Below are 12,580 nucleotides of genomic sequence, written 5' to 3' on the forward strand. Positions count from 1 at the left end.
AGGCCATTTGTTAAGAAAGGGACAAAGGTGACCCTTAGCCCTCTATCATGTGGCTTCTGACAGCTGTTCAGATCTTAGATGTCAGCTGGGAAGACACTAAGTGTACCACTCTGGGCTTCACAGACATGCTGCGCACGGTGGGGAGGAATGGCTTAGTGGCTCTAAGCCTTGAGTGGTTTTACCGGGAAGCTGTCTGGCTGCCATCTGGTTGGGATCTTGGCTCTGGTCTGCTTCTTATGATTGCCTGGCTGTGTCTGGTTAGCACACGAGGCAGCCAGCATGGGATCGAGAGGGGTGGCAAAGAGGTGGCTTCCTTCTGCCAGTGAGAATTCCCCCTTCACTAAGCCAGCACCACAGCTCAGACCAGCCTCCTTTCCATCTGGCCAGGTCCCTCCTGTCTCATAAACATGGCATTTTCTCAGGCTCCGTCCTGCCGTCCACTCCTTACAGCTTGATCTTCAATCTCACCCGTCTTTCAACACAAGGATCCTGCTACAGGCCTGTTCTGTTTAATACTGGCCATTTTTCTCCCGTCTTTATAAACAGGGCACACCTTCATTTGCCTTTTTGTACCCTGAGTTTGTGCTTTGACAAGATTCCACTTAAGCCAGGCAGGGCGGTTCTCCAGGCCAAGGGTGGGGGAGGGAGGACCTAGGCCACTCCATCTGCGTTAATCAGCCCTGTGTCCAAATCTTGGAGTGGATGGCTCCTCAGTTTCTATTTCTACGCACAGACTTGCTTCCTGATGGAGGTGGGACAGGTAGGGCCCTCCCGAGTGGTCACCTGAATGCTCCCATTGCCTCGGAATCATTTTTTCCCACCTTATCCCACACTATGGTCCCCCGCTTCTCTTTACAAATTCCTCACAGCAACGGGATAACGTCACTGAGCAGGTGTTGTGCTTCAGACATGCCGGCATGCACGCTGACCTCGGCAACTGTCTATGAGGTGGACGGGGAGTTCTTACCCCCATCTGACGGCTGAAGAAACAGGCACAGAGAATAGCTTCACCAAAGGGTAAGATCTGGTTCAAACCCAGGCTAAAGTGCAGGCCGTTGGCCCTGAGCCGAGTGCCTGGCCTGCCTGTGCTCTGGGGAAGGGGTGGTGTGGAGAGCAAAGCAGAAATGAAGTCCGAGGTGAACACGCACCTCAGCTTGGGTACCTGTGGGATGTACACGCGCCGGGCCTCTTCGGACGTTTAACCCCTGCAAATACAGAGTTGTGCTAAATATTTGTCTTTACAATTGGCTTCATTCAGGACACCATTTGAGAGCCACCGCTCCACCTGTCCTTTCTTCTAGGCCCGTGTGACAGAAAGCACCTCTCTAAGGAGTTTCATGCGGGGGGGGGGGGGGCACAGATAATTCTTGTCTGGGAGCTTTCCTTGGAGAACCCTAGGGCGGAGGGCCCAGAGGGCACCTCTCCTATTGCCTAAAATCCACTTCCTCCTCCGAGTGCTTGTTCTGGATTACTTGTTCTGTCTTGTTTAGAGGGAGAGTCTTGGGGATGATGGTTGGCTGTCGATGACTAGAGACTTGTGAGCTTAAACAGGTCCCGGAAGGCAGGACATTTCCTTTCTCAGCTGAGAAAACGCATAGAAGACAGGCAAACACACTTAAATGACAGAGGAGCAGATCTAGAAAACCGGACGCTAGGTGATTTAAACAAATGAACAAAACCAGTTTCTCTTTGCCCCTCAGGCCAGTAGCCTCCAGTTCACGATCCTCCTTCCCCAGCCTCCTGAGGGCTGGGATCACACAGGCGTGTGGCACCCCCAGCTAATGGCAGGTGAATTTGGAATTACCATGAGAGGAGAAAAACAACCGGAGTTCTTGGCAATGCCTTATGATCAGAGGTGAGGGTACCAGAAAGAAAGGAAATGTGGGGTTTATAAGAGGCAAACTTTGGGGGCACATTGGTCTGACCCAGAGGGATACAGCAGAGCCTTAAACTTGACTCCTCCTCTTCCCCTTTGCCGAAAAGCCAGATCTGGCTTCCTTTCACCCCATCAGAGGATACTGTTCAATGAGGCTACTGTGGTGGTGGCTACTGCCTGGCCAGTCAATGCTCCAGAGTGGCAGGGCAGGCAAACTGCAGAGAAGGTCGTGACACTCCTTCTAGACATCTTGCTCTGCACGCAGACCCTGTGGACTCCTACAAGCGGCCTTGGCCAGGCTGCGTCTATGCCAGGCCTTGCTCAGCAGCTGTTTCCTACACCTTGGGTTCCTGACAGGAGCAAAATAATTGCTCCTTTCAACTCCAACCAGATGGTCACCAGGACGGTCACCAGGGAAATTCTGCTGGGTGCTCCAGGCTTCTCCAGTAATCCACTACTCTAAATACTGTGTTGGTTCCCTGAGGATCATAGGGTTGAAAATTAAAATGGAGAGAACTGAAAAAAAAAAAAGTCAAAGCAGCAGGATTGTGGTGCTGGCTTCTGGTTGATGCTCTGGTAACTTCTGTGCACTTGAGCAGGCAACTTCCCCAGCAGGAGCTCTAAGCAGGCTCCCAGAGCATCCCTCCTCCCCAGCAGGCACCCAGGGCAGGCTCCCCAAGCAGGTGCCCAGAGCCCGGAGGTTAGGCACTTGATTCTGTCTGCTATTGATGGCCAGCAACTGTCTAGGAGTGAGTGCTACTGTGTTCAGAGAAATAAAATCCTGCACAGGGTCTCTCAAAGACTTTTAAAAATCCATTCTTTCATGTATGATACAATGTATCACATCCAGCACCTGCTTCTTCCTCCAGCTCCTCACAGACTACATCTCTGTCCCAGCTTCATGTTCCCGGCTCCGTCCTCCCGAGTCCAGTTAGTCCTGCCCATGGGCGTAAGGTGTCGTCCCCTGGAGCATGGACAACCTACCATAGGGACATTTCTCTGCAGAAATCTGACTTGCCCTCCCGAAGTAGCCATCAACTTCCAGTATCTCCTTGTCTTAGGTTTCCATTACTGTGAAGAGACACCATGATCAAGGCACCTCTTATAAGGACAACATTTAATTGGAGCTGGCTTATGGGTTCAGAGGTTCAGTCCTTTATCATCAAAGTGGGGCAATGACAGTGTCCAGGGAGACATGGTGCTGGAGGAGCTGAGAATTCTACATCTTGTTCCAAAGGCAGACAGGAGAAGACTGTCTTCCAGGCATCTAGGAGGAGGATCTCAAAACCCACCCCCATAGTGACATACTTCCTATAACAAGGCCACACCCACTCCAACAAGACCACACCCACTCCAACAATGCCACACCTCCAAATAGTGCCACTCCCGGGGCTGAGCATATTTAAAACACCACATTCCTCATGTAGGGGTGGGACCTTGAAAGCCCTTTCTCTCTCCACTCCAGACTGTTGACTGACTGGATCTTGTGCAGTTGTTACAGTGGCAACCACTTACAAGTAAAGCTAGTGGAGGATCAGGGTCCAAGAGGAAGATAGATTATGCAGATTTTCCTGGTGCCTTTGCTTCATCATTGATGGTATGCTGGGTAATAACTGACTCTATTTGGACCCTAGGACATACATTTTGGCTTAGGGAGTGACCTGGGCCGTACCCTCCCAGACGGCAGAGGGCTCTCCCATTGGTTGGAGAAAGTCACAGAAGTGCGTTCCATTAAAGGGAAGAATACACCATGATTCTCATCCAAAGAACTTTAAAAACACTCATGCCCCAGCCTGGAGAGACTGCTCACTAGCATGAGGACTGCATCAGTGCCTAGAATCCGCATAAAAAGGAACGCTTTATATCAGTAATGTTTGTCTGTATTCTAAACTGCAACATGTGTTTCTTTTCTTTTCTTTTTTTTTTAAAGATTTATTTATTTATTATATATGAGTACACTGTCGCTGTCTTCAGATACACCAGAAGAGAGCATCAGATCTCATTACAGATGGTTGTCAGCCACCATGTGGTTGCTGGGAACTGAACTCAGGACCTCCAGAAGAGCAGTCAGTGCTCTTACCAATGAGCCATCTCTCCAGCCCCCAGAGATTCTTTTTTTCATAATAAAAAATCTGGGAACAGAACACAGTGTTCTGTGAGCCTCTGTTTGAGAACTTTCTAGAAGCATGCTGTCCCCACTCATTCAAAGGACTTAAAACAGAGGCTGGAGACACAGCTGGCTGGCAGCTAGTCCCTGTTGGCTCATGGCGACTTGAGTTGATGCTGGCTCAAGGTTTCAGGGAAATCAAGAGGTTCCTTCGAAGCTTTGTTTTCAAAAGGATCATGTCTACTCTCCAGGATTCCAGGATGAGTTAGAGCCAGCACAGTCGCAGAGAGGGAAAAGAGAAAGAAAGGGCGCACACCCCACCACCCGACCATGTCGCAAGTCAGAAGGAAGAGTGCCACGTTTACGGTGAAATCAAAGCAACCCCAGGTGTGTCTGAGCCCTAGAACCGACTGAGCTGCAGAAGCCTTCCAGCCTGAGCTTGCTGAATTTCATGCTAACCATCGAGAGCGTGCTCTCATCTCTACTCCGTATGGGTGGGAAAAGATATTTATTTCCAATTTCCAGGAAAACCATTGTTTAAATCCACACACTATTCCAAGCTCTTGACAAAAGGCATTTTTTTATTGTGGATTATTATTTTGTGCTCAGCATCAGACTGAAGGCCTGGGCTCGCCTGGTGAGAGCTGTACTAACTATGCCGCCCGCTAGGCCCCGGGGATGCTGTGATTCACTTTTTCCTTTTCAGCTGCATTTGAACCCCAGGAAGCATCTCGCGGGTTCTCCTGCTGAGTATCATCCCGCTGGCATTAATTACGCAACTTGAAATTGCAGTAAAACCGTCAGATCTTCTTTCAGTGGAAGGGGATGGAGATGTACTCTTAATTTTTAAATTTTCTCATTCTTTTGTTTTGAGTGAAGTGTCAGCAAGCCCCTGGCTGGCCTTACAATTCACTGGTAGCCCAGGCTGGCCTTACAACTCACTGGTAGACCAGGCTGGCCTCACACTCACTGGTAGACCAGGCTGGTCTCACACTCACTGGTAGACCAGGCTGGCCTTACAACTCACTGGTAGACCAGTCTGGCCTCACATTCACTGGTAGCCCAGGCTGGCCTTAAAACTCATTGGTAGACTAGGCTGGCCTCACATTCACTGGTAGCCCAGGCTAGCCTCACACTCATTGGTAGATCAGGCTGGCCTCAGAATCACTGGTAGCCCAGGCTGGTTTTGTGCTTTTAACCCTCCTGCCTCTGCTTCCCAACCATTGTGATTAAAGGTGTGCGTCATCACACCGCACCTGGAAATTATGACAGTTATGATGAATGAGGATGATACAGCAAAGCCAGCACCGACAAGAAGACCCTCCCGGGGTGACAACACCTGGATCTAGATCTCTTCTCCCTTCACGATAGACTGCTCACAGGCGTTTTCCTTCTGACTTGCCAAACAGAAGCAACAGCAATTAAATGAGTATAAAAAGACCAGAGGAGTGTGCACGATTGCTTTGTTCTGTGAGCAGAGGCCCAGCTCTGCCTGGCTTGGCGCCTCACCCTGTGGTAGAACGTGTGTTCTGTGGCCTTCACCGCTCGGCTCGCATGAAAGCAGTTGGGGGCCACCAACTGCCAGGCCCATGACACCTTCATTTCTAACACATAGTAACAAATAACCCTTCCAGACTCTCCTTGTGCGTCCCATTTTAGAGGTGGAGACGCCGAGACACAGGACCAGAAGACAACTACACTTGCCCCCATGTGTTTACAGTACTTATTTTTTTTAAAATCTTGTTCTGCCTCTCTCACTTACCAGTGGGATGATACTCACCAGGAGAACTCAACCAAAGGCCTATCTCTTCGTGGGCAGGGAAAGGAAGTGTGCATGCATTTAATTTTTATTTTTTGTTACCAGACCAAAGCTTATTACTGTACTTCACCATGTAACTCATGTGTGTTCTACTTCTTAAGTATGGTGATTGAAAGAGAGAGAGTGGGAGAGAGAGAGAGGGAGAGAGAGGGAGAGAGAGAGAGACACACACACACACACACACGCACGGACATGCGTGCGCGCACACACACGTACACACACATACACATACACACACATGCACACACACACACGCACACACACACATACACACAGACACACATGCACACACACGCGCGCATGCTCATGAACACAGCAGTGTGTAACATATGCACGTGGGGTGGACTCAGCACTCAGAGTTCTGGTTTTCTGATTCAAATTTTGACGGCTGCGTATGATGGAGGAAAATGGATGGGACTGGGAAATTCTGAATCAGATTCATTTTCCTTTGCTCTTCTTGCATTCATCAGGGAGCCCGAGCAGGACAAAGGTCAGGCTCCAGATAGACTCTGCCTGGATGCGGAGGGCCTCTGCCTCCTGGCCACTCAGCCCCGCCTTGCCCGTGATGCAGTAAGAATAAGGTGCCGGCGGAATGCTGGAGAGAAGCTCTGTACGCTTAGCGCCGTGTGCACCTCCATTGCAGCCTCACACCACACTTTGCCCTGCACCTCCATTTAGTGTGTTTGTTTCACAGGTAGAACTGTGGCTGTGGAAGAGTGAGTTGGTACCCCACCACCACCGCCACTGGGAGCTGTAGAGAGGCCTCAATCTCAAGCCGCCCCTGAGCACCTCGCCTCCTTGTCAGAGAGCTGGAAAGGAGCCAGCATCCTGTACACACCGACTCCCCTGGGTAATAAGTGAGACTGCCTTTCTTTCAGTGAGGAGCTTTGTGTTACCTGAAGAGGGTAAGAAGTCTCACAGGGAGCAGGGAGGCCCCATGGACAGTGCAGGGTCCTAGTGTGAACGAAGCTTATGGCCCTGAGCACTTACCTCACAGGGCAACGCTTTTGGGGGTCTTTGTACTTGAAAAAGACTAGTAGGGGAAACGATAAAATTAACTGGTTTTTGTTTTGTTTTGTTTGTCAAATATTAAATAATTGGCCATCTCAAGGGTGGCTCTTCCCACACAGGCTGAGAATCCCTTATCAGAAGTGCTTAGTATCAAAAGTGTTTTGCGTTCTGTGTTCAGATATAGGAATGCTTACGTATGCATAATGAGGCATCCTGGGGATGGAGCCAACTCTAGACTCAAATTCATCATGATTTACATATACACATATACACATACATACACATAAAACACACATGCACATACACATGAACATGCACATACAAATGCACACACAGACACACATATACATGTACATGTACATATATACATACATAAACACATGCACATGTACATACACATACACATACATATGAACATACAGACACACATGCACATACACATGAACATACACATATAGACGCACATATACATGCACATGTACATATACATAAACACATGCACATGTACATACACATACATATGAACATACAGACACATACATATGCACATGTGCATATACATACACATACATATGAACATACAGACACACATGCACATACACATGAACATACACATACAGACACACATATACATGCACATACACATGAACATACACATACAGGCACACATATACATGTACATACACATGAACATACACATACAGACACACATATACATGCACATGTACATATACATACACATACATATGAATATACAGACACACATACACATACATATGAACATACAGACACACATATAGACACATATACACATACACATATACACACATGCACATGCACATACATAATGTGCAGGCAATGTGTTGGCCTGACATCTCACACTACAGAAACAACAGGCGGAGACATTTATTTTAGTTCACAGTTTCAGAGATTTCAATCCATGGCTTCTTGAGGTAAGGCTTGATGACATGGTAAGAGCATGTGGCAGATAGAGATGCTTGCCCCGTGAAAGCCAGGATGTACAGCAATGGGAGGGGCAGTGGTGTTAAGACATCTCCAAAGGTGCTTTCCCTGGTGGATTCCTCCAACCAATTCTCACCTCCTAGTTTCCCCTTCTCCCCTCCCCCCAAATGCCACCAAATGACAAATCCATTGATCTCTCAAGACCCAAACACCACTGAATGACTGATCCACAAGCTGTGTACCAAGCCTACAACATACGAATCTGTTGGAGCATACTTCCAAACCATAGTAGCAGTTACAGCCTGGTGTCCTAGCTCCTGTGTCTTGACTGTACCCTGTCATGGAAGTCTAGTGACATTATGGTACTCAAAATGTTTCAGAGTTCAAAGGATTTCATTTTTCAGAGCCTTGGATTTGGGAAGCTCACCCTGTGCTTTGTGTGAACACTTCTCCTAGCTGACAGACACGTTCAAGGGTGGATCAGCAGCTGAATAGTGCCATCCTTGGCAGTTGCTTGAAAACAGTCTTAACCTCACCCTTCCTCAGTCACTTAGCTTGGGTCACTTGTCATGTGTGCTGTCAGTAAGGGTTGATAGCATCATCCTGTGACAACTAAGGGTTCTCAACTTAAAATTTTAAAATATTAAATATTAAACGCACACAAACACAAAAATGCTCTCTCTCACACACATTCACACACTCAAACACAGACACACACACTCACATGCTCTCTCACACACTCACACACACTCTCACACACACAGTCACAGACTCTCTCTCTCACACATACTCACACTCTCACACACTCTCTCACACATAGTCACAGTCACATGCTCTCTCACACACTCAGACAAACTCACACACACACTCACACTCTCATACACACGTGGTCTCTCTCTCTCACACGCACACACTCTCATATACTTTCTCTCACACACACAGTCACAGGTTCTCTCACACACACTCGCACTCTCATACACACGTTCTCTCTATCACACACACATACACACTCACACACTTTCTCTCACACTCACACACAGTCACAGGTTCTCTCTCACACACACCCTCTCCCTGTCTCTCACACAGACACACAGACACAGATACACTTGGGCGGACACACACACACACACACACACACACACACACACACACACACATCCTGTATAGCCCCTCACTCCTCTCAGGAATCCAGAGAGTGTAAAGAAGCCAGGAGAGCCACAGCCACACCAGGAGAACAAGCAGGCAGTCATTTCAAGAAGAGCTTCCCTGAGAAACAGATGAGAATGGGTTCCTTTCTCTCTCCTCTCCCGCCCTTCTCTCTAGCACTACTGAGTATTAGACCGAGTCCTACCTTCCAGAGAGGATTGACTGAGTACTACTGGGTACTAGACTCTAGTACTAGACTGGTGGGCTGTTTCCTTGTTGAGGGGAGCCGCTGTGTTTTATGGGGTGCTTAGCAGTATAACTGGCCTTTATCCACTAGAGGTCAGTAGTACCCTTCAGGATTCAGTCCTGACAGCCAATGAAGTTGAGATTTCACCAAGCCCACAGCCTTGTGGCATGGAAAGGAAGGCAATCTAACCGCCAGAGAGCCATACATTTAAAGTGAGGGCTAGGGGTTGGGGATTTAGCTCAGTGGTAGAGCGCTTGCTTAGGAAGCGCAAGGCCCTGGGTTCGATCCCCAGCTCCGAAAAAAAAGAACCAAAAAAAAAAAAAAAAAAAAAAAGTGAGGGCTACGGTCCTCCCTGATGAGGCAGGGTTGTGGCTGCATTCCAGGGCATCCCACTAGCCAGGGATGGCTTATAATTTGTGTGTATTATATCTTTTCAACCTTACAATAAACCTGTTTTCAACAATTTCCTGTTATGAGTGGAGAATCACCAGGTAAGTTGTTTAGCTGGATGCAGTCCTGGGCTCATCTTAACCACTATGTTCTAGAGCAGAGTACAGAGTACATGTATGCATTGCTGTTTGTGTCTGTGCGTGTGTGTAATGTGTGTATGTGCATGTGTGTGCATTTGTGGGGAGGCCAGAAGTCCATGTCTGGTGTCTTCCTCAGTTTCTTTCTGCCTTATTTTCTTAAGGCAAAGTCTATCCGGGTTCCGGAGCTCCCTGATTTGGCTAAGCTAGCTAGCCAGAAAGTTCCAGGAACTGACCTGAAGATTTGAGTCACACCTTCACGCTTGTGTGGCAAGCATCTTGGCAGCTGAGCCAGCACCTCGTTCTGACTTGTATTTTCTCCATCTGTGTCTCTAGCTATGGGTCTGCAAGCCTTTTCCTGTTCCTCTTCAGAATCCTGAGATGACAGGAGAAATAGCCGATAATCAGCCAGTGCCCACAGCTGATTTTTCCAGACCCTTGAGTTAGTAGTTCAGAAAAACAAATACCAGAGAGGGACGCCTGCTTCGATGCCCCCACAAGGGTCACCTTGTGCCCAGGGGTCCTCCTTCTCTGTTTGTTTCCTCTGCCCCTCCCCAAGTTCTTGGTGGAAGACGGTTCCCTGTGGCTGCACATGCCTGGATGTCAGAGGCTCTGTCTGCTGTGTGGTGCCTCAGGGCCAGCTCACACCACCAGAGGCTGCTGGGTATGAGCCAAGAGGATGCAAACAGGACCTGGATAGTGTTCACTTCAATCAGTCGCTTAGCATTTACCCAGCTGGAAGCTGCATCTGCAGGGGGTTGGCGTTGCTGGCAAAGCAGCAGCTGACCTTGGCTTCACTGTTGGAACGTTGAACGCTGAGTTTGATTGAGCAGGTGGGATGTATGCTCTTTTAAAAATGCCACTCCAGGGCAAGGGTTTCCCAGCACCCAGATGACCATGGTGTACAGCCAGGATTTATCTGCTCGTGTGAAAGGGCTTGGGGTTGGGCATTTAGTCCCAGTTCTTTCATGGAGAGATCTCAAGTTACTTAATGTCTCTGGGCCTCAGTTTGCACCTCTGTGAAATGGACATTCACAACAGTGAAAGTGTGATTGGTAAAGTGACAACCCTGAGCAGTGCTTCTGTGACCCTTGACCTCCCCTCCATTCTCCCTCTGTGTGCTTTTAGGCTGCGGCCGTGCCTTGTCGGCTGAGGGACTCTTGGGTTGCTTCTTCCTTCTGGCTTTGCAAATAATGCTACTGTGGATGGGGAGGTGCAAAATCTATTGGGTTCCAAGTCTTTTAGGGCACAAACCTAGATGTGGAATTGCTGGATCTAAAGGCAACCCCTGTTTTACCACATGGCCACTCCCCCTCACAGCCCCACAAACAGTGTGAGAGGCTTCCTGCCTCTCCATATCCATGCTGATGTTTTCAATTGTTCGCTTTTTAGATAACTGCTGTCCGAGTGGGTCTGAAGCAGCCACCTATAGACATAAAAATGTAGACATATACGTCTTTCCCAGCCTTGGGGCTCTGCGTTCGCCAGCAACTACACTTGAATGTCACCTCCTTGTAGGCTTTGACTTTTCAAAACCTTCCTTTAATAAGGGTTCTTAAATGCTTTAACCTTCCTTCTAGCCCACCGCCCACCAGAGGCAGTGGAAAAGAGAGGTTCTTAGGACATGGGGAAGTGGACCTGTTTAGAAATTGTTCTTTGGAGCAAATCCAGTCCCCCTTGTCAGAAGTCAGTAGTTCAGTTCACAGGAATCAGCAGTGGCAGCTCGATTCACTCACAAATACGTCATGGATATACCAGCAGTCCAATGTCGTAGTGTCAGGACAGTAAACACGAATCAGCCATGGTGGCAGGACATAGCAGAAACAGCCAGGCCTCAGCCGGATCAGCATGAGTCAGCAGGAGGAAGCAGGACTGGCAGGGAAGCCAGGAGAAGTTCTCTGCGGTGCCTCTCTCAATGAAGTGAAGATCAGCGATGAAGACTTGAGGCCAAGAAGCGTTGCAAAGCTAGCTGTGCAAGCCTCCCGTCACTGTCAGTTGAATCCTACTTACGCTCCCTCTAGATATCCCTTGTCCTCCCTAGGGTCTTGCCTCACCGTGTGAGCCCGACTTGACATAACTCCACATGAGTCTGTATCAGCTGACATCACTCCGCCGATGGGCCTGAGTTCGAGGAGATGGCAAGAAGCTGAAGAAACCTCAGGAGAAGTTCTTCGGTGCTTTTTTTCCTCTCTACGGAGTCACAACAAATGGCGCTCGGCAATGTGATGTAAGGTGAACCAGTGCATGTGTGTCCTTAGCAAAGAATCCCTCATCACAGGTCCTTCCACGTGCTTGCTTTATCAAAACATCCTTTCACCTGTGTCTGCTTCAGCGAAACCTGCCCTCATGCGTGTGCCCCAGCAAAAAACTATCTGACACAACTGACTTTCCAGAGAAACCAGAAGTTTCCACTTCATTTCCTCCTCCCACCTGCTCCGATCACATTTCATACATAAGAGATGTATCCCCTGTAGAGCTGCCTTTCAAGCCCCAAATATGTCAGCCTCTTTTAAATACTACTTGCTTCAATTTCTCTGCAGCACTTGACATAATTTAAAATAATTTGGCAAGTGATTTACTCTTTAATCTGTTGTCAGCTTATGGGGAGAGGGACCCTCCATGATCATGTGCCCACCATGCAAATCCAGACCTAAGCTTACCAACTAATACATAATAGGGACATAATAAATGGAGCTCTAATGAACTTGGATACTCTTGTTTTTTGGAAAACAGGCTAAACCAGAAGCAAAAGAATGGTCATGGTGTTTGTGATGGTTTGTTATGCTTGGCCCAGGGAGTGGCACTATTAGGAGGTGTGGCCTTGTCAGAGTGGGTGTGTCATGGTGGATGTGGGCTTTAAGACCCTCATCCTAGCTGCCTGGAA

At 48.3% G+C, this 12,580-nt stretch overlaps 1 long non-coding RNA gene across 1 annotated transcript; it reads left to right on the top strand.

Moving 5' to 3' along the window:
• The first annotated feature begins 2,961 nt into the window (after positions 1–2,961).
• On the top strand, positions 2,962–5,423 carry LOC102551078 (uncharacterized). Its single transcript, XR_595726.4, has 3 exons — positions 2,962–3,473; positions 4,235–4,370; positions 5,219–5,423. It is a non-coding gene; the product is annotated as an uncharacterized LOC102551078 (long non-coding RNA).
• Positions 5,424–12,580: the final 7,157 nt, after the last annotated feature.

Source organism: Rattus norvegicus, chromosome 14 (assembly GCF_036323735.1).
Source record: "Rattus norvegicus strain BN/NHsdMcwi chromosome 14, GRCr8, whole genome shotgun sequence".
Classification (NCBI taxonomy): Eukaryota; Metazoa; Chordata; class Mammalia; order Rodentia; family Muridae; genus Rattus; species Rattus norvegicus.